We start from the raw sequence: 12,460 nt of genomic DNA, 5'->3' as shown, positions 1-12,460 counted from the left end.
GGGGGCGTAGATATCAAAGAGGGGTGGGGAAGGAAAAACAGAATTAGTCTTCTGTGTCTTAACTGGATAAGGCTGAAGTTCAGGACACCAGGAGTTCAAGCAGGCAAGTTTAGCATGTCTAATGAAGGAATTTACCAAGTGTATACATTTCTGCAATATATGAATCTCAAAACAAATTCAGTAAATACTTCAAGCATCTTTTCACAAAAACAAAACTTTTAGATCTATCTGGGGTGTATTTGGGTTCTCAGTGCCTTAAAATCTCCAAATAAGAAAATCTCCATTTTTGATATAAAGGAAAAGATAAAATTCCTTATTTTGCTAATACTAAGAGTGCACCAGCTATTCTAGGTGCATTTGACCAAGGACCAGCAGGCATCTCCCACTGGCTCAGTGACAACAGACAATCATACATGCAAAACAGCCTTTTCCCAGCAACAGCCACAGCTGTTCCAGGTTTCCTTTTGAAGCTTGTTTACTCTAGAGGTAGTTTAGCATTACTACCATGTTTCAATAGAATTTAGTTTATTTTTTATTTACTTTTTATTTCCAAGGGAAACTCTTTATTTTTCTCCAGACTGCTCATCACTTGTCTCTATTTTACTAGACTCCAAACCTTTTTTAATTCTTGTAATGTTAAGGTATTATCATAATTAAAAAAAAAAGTTTTAAACATTCCATTTTCTTTAAAATCAATATCAAAGCATTACTGTCACATTACAAAGCTTAGCTGCCAATTCTTACATATGAATGCATGACAGTGCAATTTTGAATACATCAAAGACATCGTTTTAAATCTTATCTCTGGTCCAGGCCTCACCCTTGGCCTCACTAAATTTATAAGGAGTAAGAATTACATAAAATATCGTGAAGACCTGTTTTCCTGGGTTGGCTCATGCCATGTGTTGTCGCTTAACATGACTCCAACCCTGAGTTACCAATTTTAAGCTAATTCTCTGTTACCAATATTACAAGCAAAAAGCTGTTGCTACCTCATACAGACACAGCCTCTATCAGCTCTTTTTTCATCTGTGCTTAACTCCTGGCCACAGCACAATGGCTTATCAGTCTCTGCTACACAAATTGAGACTGTCTTTTACCAATTTAAACTAAATCAAAGTTTTAACCACTTTTTTTCTTAACATGAAACACAGAACAACAATCATTTATCTAAGCAGGGCCCACCACATGGTAAGCAAAGCATAATTCTCAAGGTTGCAATATCCAATTACCACAATTTATACAATACCAATTCAATAATTTTTAAACCAGACGATAAAGACAATATTTTAACCCAATCTATTTTGTAAAAACCTACCTGGTTGTTCAGTTGGGGCCCCCTTGGAAAAGTTTGTGGGATACCTGGGTGAATCGATGCTGGGCTGAGCCTGGGGTCAGGTGTAGGTGAGCAGCCAGGTCAGAGATGGTTAGGTGGAAACAGGTCTCAAATTCGTCTCCAGCAGCCTACATTACCATGTGTTGGACCTTCCCCAGAGCCAGCTCCACAGGCATAACCTTTCTGCCTCAACTTATGTCTGGGGTTGAGGCTGGGGTCGCCATCTGGGCAGCCAGCCTGGATGGGGAAAAGGCCAGAGATCTGGATCTGGCCCAGAAAGACCTGGAACTGCAGCGCCTGGGACCTGGTGTCTATCTCCAACGCTTTGGCAGCTGTGGGGCCGATTCCATGTTTCCCTCTTGGGAAACCCGGGACCATGGGATTGCTGCCGACACCATTTTTTATTCCTGGTTCTCCCAGGAGCAGCCCAAAGACCCAGCGGCAGCAGCCCTAGCTCCAATGCAGTCCATCAATCAAGGGGGGTGTAAGTCGTCAGTACAAAGTCCAAACACACACACACAAAATCAGTCACCACACAGACATCCACCTTTTTAGGTCCATGACATGGAGAAAGACAACTGAGCCCAGTAACAAATATCACGTACACAGGTAACCAAAGCCAAATCACAGAGTCGCTAAACCCGTGCCTGCCAAAAAGATTCATCTCAATCGCAAGTGCCAAACTTACTTCAGAAAAACAGACAGCTGGAAATTTACCGAGGTCCTTATTTTACCTGAACTGACATGTCCCTAACCTTCGTCCAGTGAGCCAACGTCAGAGATACTGTCCATCCTATCGCAGTCATAAGGGCGACAAAAATCACAAACACAACACAGAAAATCAGACAAAGAGTAACACAACAAGAGCGGCCCAAGCGGAGCCAATAGAAGAGGTTTGATGTCTGGGAGAACAGACCCACACTCCTCTTGAGCCCTTAATATTTCTCCCCTGGCTTCCCATGGGGTTCCTCCTTGGCGTTCCCGAGGATCCCCAATTTCCATTGGGACGTCTCCCAGGGTACTAGTCAGTGGTCCTGACACGTTTGTAGACCAGCCCCCTTCCCCCCCTCACGGAGGGCAGGGAGTCGCTGACTGAAAATAAACTCTAAAAATAAACTCTGCCATCTCGGGAAGCCAGCTACAAATTTGCCAGCTACAAATTCACAGATTACAAACAGACAAGCAGTTCACAGACAAATTGCAAGTAAAAACTTCAAACAGATACAATTGGACAGACAGACTCACCTCCAAGTGGTCTTCAGAGAGTCAAGGGTGGTTGTGAATCCCACAGACATATTATGTACTCACTAATAAGTGGATATTAGGAAAAAAAACCCAGAAAAGTACAGAACACACAAGATACACTCCACAGAACTCAAAAAGGGATGCCTCAGCCCCACTTGGGAAGGAGAAGCAATTACAAGTGGGAAGGAAGGGAGGAACCTGGGAGGGGAAGTAATGGACTATAGGGACAGGGGAACCTGATCTAGTATTGGGTAAGGTAAAGGACTGAAACCCTGAGGGTCAGCATAAAGTATGGAAACAGGCAACCTTGGGAGGTAGGAGGTTGGGGGACCCTCCAGAATGTGCCAGGTACCTGGGAGGTGAGAATGCCTGACAGCAGGGAGAGGGAACTTAAAGAGCCCACCTCCAGCAGGAAGACAGGGCTTCTAGTCAGGAAAGGAGTTTAACTTTCCACAGTTAAAACTGACCCATAATTCCTGTCTGAAAGAACTGCAGGGATGGAAATGAAGAGGAGCCTGAGGAAAAATTAAATAAAAGGTTCAGTGACAGGTCCAAAGTGGGATCCAGCTCAAGGGGAGGTCCCAAGACCTGACACTATTACTGAGGTTATAGAGAGCTCACAAAAAAAAGGTCCTATCATGACCGTACTCAGGAAGACCCAACAAGCAGCTGAAAGAGTCAGATGCAGATATTTGCACTCAATGAATGGACAGAAGCTGCTTCCCCCTGTGGTTGAATTAGGGAAAAGTTGGAAGAAGCTGAGGAGGAGAGCGACCCCTGTAGGAGGACCAGGAGTCTCATTTAACCTCGACCTCCGAGATCTCTCAAACACTGTACCAACAACCAAGTAGCATACACCAGCTGATAGGAGCCCCCCAACACATATACAGCAGTAGACTGCTGGGTCTGGATTTAGTCAGAGAAGATGTATCTAACCCTCAAGAGGAGTTAGGGGTCAGGCTGGGTGGGTGTGGGACATCATCTTGGAGACAGGGGGCAGGGAGCAGGTATGGGATGTGGAACAGTTGGAGGGTAGATAGGAGGAGGGCATGGGATAAAATCTGGAGTATAAATAAATAAATAAAAGATTTAAAAAGGAATTTTCTTAGAATTTAATAGCATCCTATAGACAGTATTTTTGAAAATAAGAACATAGATTTTTAAAGCATGATTATTTAAATGACAATATCTCAAGTTTTTTCACCCTTGCTGTCCTCTAAAATTCCCCATGACTTTTACACTTCACAAGTGTAGAAGCTTATGCCTACAGCACTCAAGCTCACTAGATGCTCAGAACTGCTGCAACAGGGCTTTGAGTATCAATCTTTTCTCTCTGGTCAACTTCTACTTCCATTATGAAGTTCAGGATAGATATCAACTTTTTTTACAAACCTTTTTCCAGTGGTATTATAATGAGATTTGGATATTGTTATTGGAGTACACACCACAATATGATTTTCAGATGTACTTTTATTTAAAAATATATCTATACATATATAGAGACATATATATTCATATTCTATCTCATTCTTTATCTCAGATAAGAGTACAATGATTATATGACTAACTAATCAATTAAAAAGATGAACATATATTCAATTCTGTGATACATAGAAAACTCCAATTGAGTTTTCAAAACTAGCTATTTCTTATCATTGTTCTAAGAGTTAATAAAATAATTCAGTTCATGAAAATTATTCATATTATCATTGTAGATAGAATCAGCACAGAGGCAGAAATTAATGTGTCTTCTAATTTCCTGTCATAAATATTCAGTGACATTTGGTGAGATTGCAAATGCTTTTTAGATGCCTTCATAGTTTATATGTTAAAATCAAACTTTATAATTACAATAAAAATAAATATGCAATAAGTTATTAGTGAGGTTGTTACAGAGCTAAAGAGCAAGTAAATGCAAAACTATCTTATTGCTTTTCTTACCTTTTTTCAGTATTTGAAGTTAATAAGTATCATTAAAATTAAGATTCTAAACTCATTTAAATTGCTGAACATGCTAAATTTTCTCTAACCAATCCTGAGCAAAAGGACGTATTATCTAGGGGCTATGTTTGTGTGTTTGTTGCTCATTATTAGTAGAAAATATTAATCTAACTAGGGCTTCCACCAACTGATTACTTTGGTCAGTTTCTGAATTTTTTTTCAAATAAAACCAAAAATCCCATTTGTAATTAAAATCTTAAGTTTGAGTCACATTCAGCTGGAATTATTGTCACTCACTTTGTTAAATGTGTTTAGACTGTCTCAATTGATGGACATGAAGTCAGAGCAAGAGAAAAACTATATTAGTTGTTCAAAATCACTATAAGTCAACCTTGCCTCTTCTAAAATGTGTATTGTTATATGTTCACATTGGAATTTGGAAGCTTCAAAACACTGAGGAAATTCTTAACCCTTCAATATTATTGTAGGAAAACAAATAAAAATATTAGTATAATTTCTAGGCCCAAGAAATAGCCACTGTAGTAATGCTGCCTGCATTCCAACAATTGTGAGAACGACAAGTAGCTAGGGAGTGGGGGAGTTGATAGAGTGTAAATATAAATTCTCACAAGAGCAGGTGACAGTGTTATCTTTCCAAACTGTATAAACAGAACCTTGCAAGAATGGTAGAATGACTGATAGGCTAAGGTCATAAGTTAGTGATAACAAAGAAGACACTGAAAAGTCACAGGAAAGCAGTGTCAGTTAATAGATGAAACCCCACAGCCAGCCTGAGCAACTGTGGAAGTTACTGAACTCTTCATTATCTTGCCTTTTAAAAAGAAGGCAAAACCCCATTTACAATAAACAAAATCCCATCCATTGGCTGCTGGTCCAACAGCAAAGCCTTAAAAATTGAGTTCTAAACAATCGGGCGTGGGGTGGGGGTGGGAATCAATGATGGTCGATCCTTAGGGGAACACATAAAAACCTGAGTTGGAGACACAATGTGGCATCAAAAAAGAACACGTGCGCCAAGGTTATGGCCTCTCCTCTAGTGTGTATTTTGATGGGCATAAACAAAGGACTTTATGATAGGTGTGACTACTCATACAGAAGCAGTGTTCAGGAAGCGCAGAGCAAAAAGGCAGGAGGAAATAATTCAGGCTTCCGAAAAAAGAATTTAGTTGCAGGAGATAAAGGCTTTCATAGTGCCTTTCTATGGTAAATGAAACTGTGAAGATTTTCTGTGGGTTCCACTTGAAAGGTAAGCAGTCATCTGGAGGAAAACGGAGTGTCACATTGGAGATGGCCCAGGAGTGCCTCAGGCTTAAGTTGAGTCACAGAAGCAGCAGAATGTGAGGATTTCCTGCATGCTAGATTCATTGAAGAATGGGATACTTTCTACAAAAGGAAGATACTTTATTTTATTTCAGGTTCTCTTTACAAACTGTTTTCCTAGAGCAGACAGCTTGGGTAAGAGGCCATATGATGGTTAATCTTTAGACTGAGTTTGCCCCACTTGGTCATACATTAAAAACACCAAGACTTTATTCTTTATAACTACCTTTATGCTTAAAATTCTATACTAAGATTATCAATGTCCTACAGAAATTTCTTTATTTAATATGGGAAAAAATACATGATTTTAATGTAGCTGAAAAGAGAAACAAGGAAGGAATCATTTGTTAAGTTAATTTTAAAACTCAATAAAGCAGAGTTTTGAAATAAAAAGAACAATGTCGCAGTACAACTAGCACAGTGCGTTTTTTATGTTTTTTTTCAAAATCGTTGAAGAAGGACATGAACACGGAAAATACATATATTAGTATATAATTTTCATATTAACAACACTCATGAATAATGAGGTATTTTAAAGTCTAATTACATCAATTTGTGATCGCAGGTCTTGGAGTGTTCCCTTCCTGACATCACATGACTGTTTCTGTTTGTCAGTTGGAAGTTTTTAATTCCTAATGTAACTACATCTGAATTTCAAAAGATGACTAATACTGCAACTTGCAAACTTCCATTTGCAGACAGATCATCCTTGGTTGGATTCTACAAACCCTATATGTTTTATTGCTCTCATATGTCTGCAGTCACACGCAGCAATGTCCTGCAAACATACTGCAGAAAGAGAAAAGCAGAACATGAAGTGGTACGGACAATGGCAGTTAATACCTACCAACCCTTCCCACTCCCAGAGGTTATTGCTTATTTATCTCAAACATTAGTGAATTTATTTGATTTTATGACTTTTATTTTATGTGAATATAACAATTGATATCATTTTCCCCTTTCTTTTCTTCTCTCTAAAGCCTCCCAAAGATCACGTCTTGCTTTCTTTCAAATTCTTTTGAAAATATTTTAAATTTCTTTATTATGACTGGTAATGTGTGTGTGTGTATGTGTGTGTGTGTGTGTGTGTGTGTGTGTGTGTGTGTGTGTGTGTATGAGCACAGGCATGTGCCAAGGCATGTGTAGAGGGAAAAAACACACTATGGAAGAGTCAATTTTTTCTTCCTAACATGTCTGCCAGGTACCCTGCCCAGGACAGGGCCTTCATGTCATGGACTTCTAGCTACTAGACATTGATGATACTTGATGATTTTTAAAGTGCATATATGAATATAAAGCATCTTGAAAACATTTACAACTCTTATCCATTTTCCCCACCTCCCAACTCCCACCATGCTCTGTCTAACGTCTCCCCTTTCAAATCCATAAATCCTTTCTCAACTATTGCTAGTTACCTATATGTGCTCCAATTAGTATGAGTGTTGTTGGTATGTATTCCTGTGTAGGGCTGAAATTTTAGGTATGAGCAACCTATACCCAAACTGTTCATCCCAGAAAAAAAAAAAACAAAAACTGACTCTCCCATTCTCAGTAGCCATTTATTGACTCTAATACCTCAAGGAGGGGTGTTGCCTTCTTCCTTTTGTTTTTATTTTTTTATCATTATGAGAGAATTATATGTAAGCAGTGAATTCCTGTTTTTCTTTATTAACTATTCCATTCCTTTACATCTCAAATGATATCCCAGTTCCTGGTTACCACTCCACAAGCCCCAACCCCCATCCCACGATCTCCCTCTCCTCCCTTCCCTTTGCCTCTTTGGTAGTGCTCCACCATTCACCCACTTTCTTTGCCCAACCTCTCCAGCATCAGACTTCCACAGCACCAATTGATGTCCCATTGATGTCAGACAAGACCGTTCTCTGCTACTACCTATGTATCTGGAGCCATGGATTCCTCCCTGTACACTCTTTTTTTTTTTTTTTAAATTATTAGATATTTTCTTTATTTACATTTAAATTTCTCCTTTCCCAGTTTCCCCTCCAAAAAACAAAGAAACAAACAAAAACATACCCCTGTTGCCTTCCCCCTCCCCATGCCTGCCACCCCACCCTCTCCCACTTTTTGGCCCTGGAATATCCTTAATCATTAGGGAAATGCAAATCAAAACAACCCTGAGATTCCACCTCACACCAGTCAGAATGGCTAGGATAAAAAACTCAGGTGACATCAGATGCTGGAGAGGTTGTGGAGAAAGAGGAACATTACTTCATTGCTGGTGGGATTGCAAACTGGTATAACCACTCTGGAAATCAGTTTGGTGGTTCCTCCGGAAATTGGACATAGTTCTACCGGAGGACCCATCTATACCACTCCTGGGCATATACCCAAAAGATGCTCCAACATGTAATAAGGACACATGCTCCCTATACACTCTTTACTTGGTGGTCTAGTTCCTGGGAGCCCTGGGTGGTCCAGCCAGCAGAAGTTCTTCCTATAGGATTGCAATACCTCTCAGCTTTTCCAGTCCTTCTGCCAGCGCCCTCACCAGGCTCCCTCAGCTCAGTCTGATGGTTGGCTCCAAGCATCCACATCTGTATTAGTCAGTTGCTGGCTGAACCTCCCAAGGAGCAGCTATACCAGATTCCCAACAGTAAAAAGCCTCTTGGTAATGGCAACAGTATAGTCGGGTTTGCTGTCCGCAGACAGAATAGATCCCCAGGTGGGGCAGTCCTCGGATGGCCCTTCCTTCAGTCTCTAGTCCATTTTTTGTCCCTGTTCTTCCTTTAGACAAAAACATTTCTGGGTTAAAAACTGAAATGGTTATGTGGCCCGATCTCACCACTGCCTTTCTACTGGAGGTGGTCTCTACAGGTTGTTTCTCCCCTTCTCTGCTGAAATCATTCCCCATGGGTCCTGAGAGCCTTTTGTTTCCTTGGTGTCTGAGACCCTCCAGTGGTTATCCCCAGTTCCTCATACCCCGTGCTACATATTTTTATTACGTTTCCTATCTGTACCTGTCTTCTGGCCCATCCAGTACCTGATACTGTCCCCTTATTTCCTCCTCCTTTTTCTGTCCCAGGTCCTCCCTCTCTCCACCTCCCTCGATCATCATGTTCCCCCTCAATGCTGGACTGACACATCAATACCTTGGTCTTCCTTCCTCCTAAACTGTGGGTTGTATCATGGGCCCTCTGAGCCCGTTTCTCCTTCCTGCTGGAATGTTATTTTGAGGGTCTTTCCTGCTTTTATGTCATTAGGGGGGCATTAGAGGTCGAGCCAGGCTGGATGCAAGCTTATGGAGAATATCTGGTTGGAGTTCATTGTTTTTTTTCTTGGTACTTTCTGTTTGCTGGCAGACACAAGTGACCTTTCTGCTGTATTGTGAATCCCATAATATGCCGATTTACCTCAAGCCCATAACAACAGAGCAAGCCAGTCATAGGCCATAATCCCTGATTATCTGAATCTCTGAGTCAAATGAAATCTTTTGTCCTTGAAATTACTTCGCTCATGTGTTTGGTCACAGAAAGATAGGTTTGACAAAAACACACACCAATATCTGAACTCACCTTCTCAATTATGTCTAATTTGCCACTACCTTTTACATTTAATATCAATTTTATTTTCTAGATAATCTCTGAAAGCAGACAAAATTGATCAATAATATCTGGGAGTTACTTTGTTCCTTTCTGTTGCCATGAGAGAACAATGACCCCTTTTGTGTGATCATAATGCTTTTTAGAAAATGACCATTGATTCCCACCCACTGGGTTAGGTGACATATTTGTGATCTTCTGTCCAGTATTATAAAATGATTTATTACAAGGCACGAATCCCATTAGACAGGAGCAGAATATATTAATTTCCCGGTGGCAAGCATGGGGTGGGGGAGGCAACAGGGGTTTGTTCTTGTTGTTTTTGTTTGTTTGTTAGTTTATTTTTTGGAGGGAAACTGGGAAAGGAGAAATCATATGACATGTAAATAAAGAAAATATCTAATAAAAAATATGAAAAAAAATATTCATTTCCCTCCCAAATATATGCTTCCCTGAGCTGCACAGTTTTATGAAACATATCTTTCCTTGCACTCCAGGCTTCTTTGTCTCCCTAAGTGACTTGTTGTCATTATTTGTCCAGGAGTCTAAAAGTGTGTCCAAATGGCTGGATTTTGGAGCAAAAGTATTTTAGTTGTTTCTTTATCAATGAGCTTCTTCACCATTCTCCATTTTTCCATTCATTAAATTAATGTGCTTACAATATGAAAGTAAACAAGCACCCAGTGTATATTTTAGAGGGAAGACCACAAAATTGAGTGCTGCTTCTCTATGTTTATATTATTACCAGTTTTCACAAATGTCATATCATCATCCTAGTTGCCTAATGTGCTAGATTGTTAATAGTCATAGAATACTTTCCTAAATGTCATTTCAGTTAACCCTTCACCAACTTAATCAGCCTGCTAAAGTTTGAAAGCCTAGCTTTTCTATTCATTCATGTTTCTATTGTTCTACATTAACTTCCTACACTGCTTTTGTGAATATATTCATGACTTTATGCATCAACCATTCTGGGTCCTCCTGAAATCTCCCCTGCTGCCTTCTCTTCCAGCAATCTATATTTGTCCATGCTTTGGCTTTCCTATCCAGGCTTTGTGCAGTTTTCTTCAAAAACTACATGTTGTCTTCAGGAATATGAAGCCCTTCTGTCTAACAAAATACTGCTTAGCATTGACTTTAGTTGGGATCTGGCAAGACAGAGGTAAGAAAGTTCCATAACTGCCAGCTGTAATGAACATTGTGCAACAACCTAAGGATTTCCAAGTCTTTGCTTACAAAGTCATAAAATGTATGATGAACTGTGGGAGAACGCCAAAGGTTTTCTTGATTTAGACAATGTTCTATCTTGGTTTTCATTAGAGATCATTTGATTAATTTTTATAAATTTGTTTGTTATAAGATACACATTTTTATTCTAAAACCTCTGCAATCACTTCAATATATTAAATTTCAACCTACTGTGTAATGCTTGTGAGATGCAATTACTGTAAAAAAAAAAAAAGAAACCCTAAGTTTCAGACCTTTCAATCTTTGTTTCAGCCTCACCATTAATTTGAAAAATAAGCCTATCAAGATTGGTATAGGTCCCTTTGTTAGTTAATAAACTTCTATCTCTTTTGACTCCACAGTCAGTAATACTGGCATTCATATGTATACCTTTCATGTGGGTAATATTCTCAAGTCTACTGGGCATAGCATTTCCTTTTGGAAACATGAACTCTTCAATTCTCTATATGTCATTTCTGTGGTGTGAAATGTACTCATTTTCCCTGGTTAGTAGAACTAATCAACCCCCCACCCCCCACACACACTCACACACCATCACTACCACCAGCAGCACCATTGACAGAAAATGATACTGAGGGGGGAGAGAGAGAGACAGAGAGACAGAGAGACACAGAAGGAGAGACAGAGACAGAGAAAGACAGAGAGAGATATTGATTCTAGGGGAACAATTCAGAAATCTTAGTTTAAAAAACACCAGCAAAAATTTTAAAAGGTAGACTTTTTCAAGTATCACTATAGTTTGTCCTGCACAGATGTTCACAGGGAGCTAATAATTGATTTGGATCTTTCTTTCAAAATTGGTAAGCAATCTGGGAGAAGAAACTTGAGTGGTGTGAATAGAATCCTAAGTCAAATAAGAATATTAAGGCAAATATGTAGTGAAGATTCTTAACTCCTACTCAAGCTTTGAGACATTTTATTGATTCACAGTTCTCACATATTCAATGAAATTAGTCATTAATCAGGGAACATTGTAAAAGGAAAGGGAGTGTTCTAGAGACAGGCTCAGACACAAACTTTTAGAGGTGTTAACACTAATATCTGAGTTACCTAAATGCCAAGAATCTCTCCAATTTATTTATATCTGGAAAAATTATATCTGTGCCTCCTTTTTTCTTAAAGTGTAGTGAGAATAGTAGCTTCATGAATATAGATGGTAGAAAACATGATTTACATACAAAAAGCCACACATACATACATATGTACATGTGCATGTGTATATATATATCATTAATATATATGTGTACATATGTATATATGTATGTATGTGCATATATAATCTATATTATAATTAATGCTGCTTCTTACATGAGAAGGATCAAAGAAGAAACTCCTTCAAATTTTCCTCTCTACATAAATCATAAATTCAAAGCAAAATCCACATGGCCCTCAGAGAAATTGGTATTAATATCAGAGAACCTAAAAGGTGTGGGAACTGTTTTTTCTAATATTCTTATATAAATTACCTATTTGGTATGTACAAAGTTGCTGGAACACAGAAGAATAATAGGAATATATAAGATGTAATTAGTTGGCATCAGCAACCAGTGGTTGCTGTCCCTTGAGAACTATGATATTTTCATTGGTTATTCTATCTTATATATGAGTCTAGAATGCATTTTCTCTATATGCAGTTGTCTTTTCTTGGTGCAGAATATAAGCTGCTAGTTTACAACAGACAGATGTTGTAGGCCTTCACTTTCTTCATCATGACAGAAGTATAATTTGTTTGTGGATGTTTTTAGGTATTATTTATCTAAATTGTCTGGAGTCTACATTGCTGGTTTTT

General features: G+C 39.0%; 1 pseudogene; it reads right to left on the bottom strand.

The window, feature by feature from the left end:
- The window catches only part of LOC116104573, a 37,961-nt pseudogene extending 35,833 nt beyond the window's left edge, over nt 1-2,128 (bottom strand).
- Between the last annotated feature and the right edge of the window lie 10,332 nt (nt 2,129-12,460).

Source organism: Mastomys coucha, unplaced genomic scaffold, assembly GCF_008632895.1.
Source record: "Mastomys coucha isolate ucsf_1 unplaced genomic scaffold, UCSF_Mcou_1 pScaffold22, whole genome shotgun sequence".
NCBI lineage: Eukaryota > Metazoa > Chordata > Mammalia > Rodentia > Muridae > Mastomys > Mastomys coucha.
This window is presented reverse-complemented; position numbering and strand designations above follow the sequence as displayed.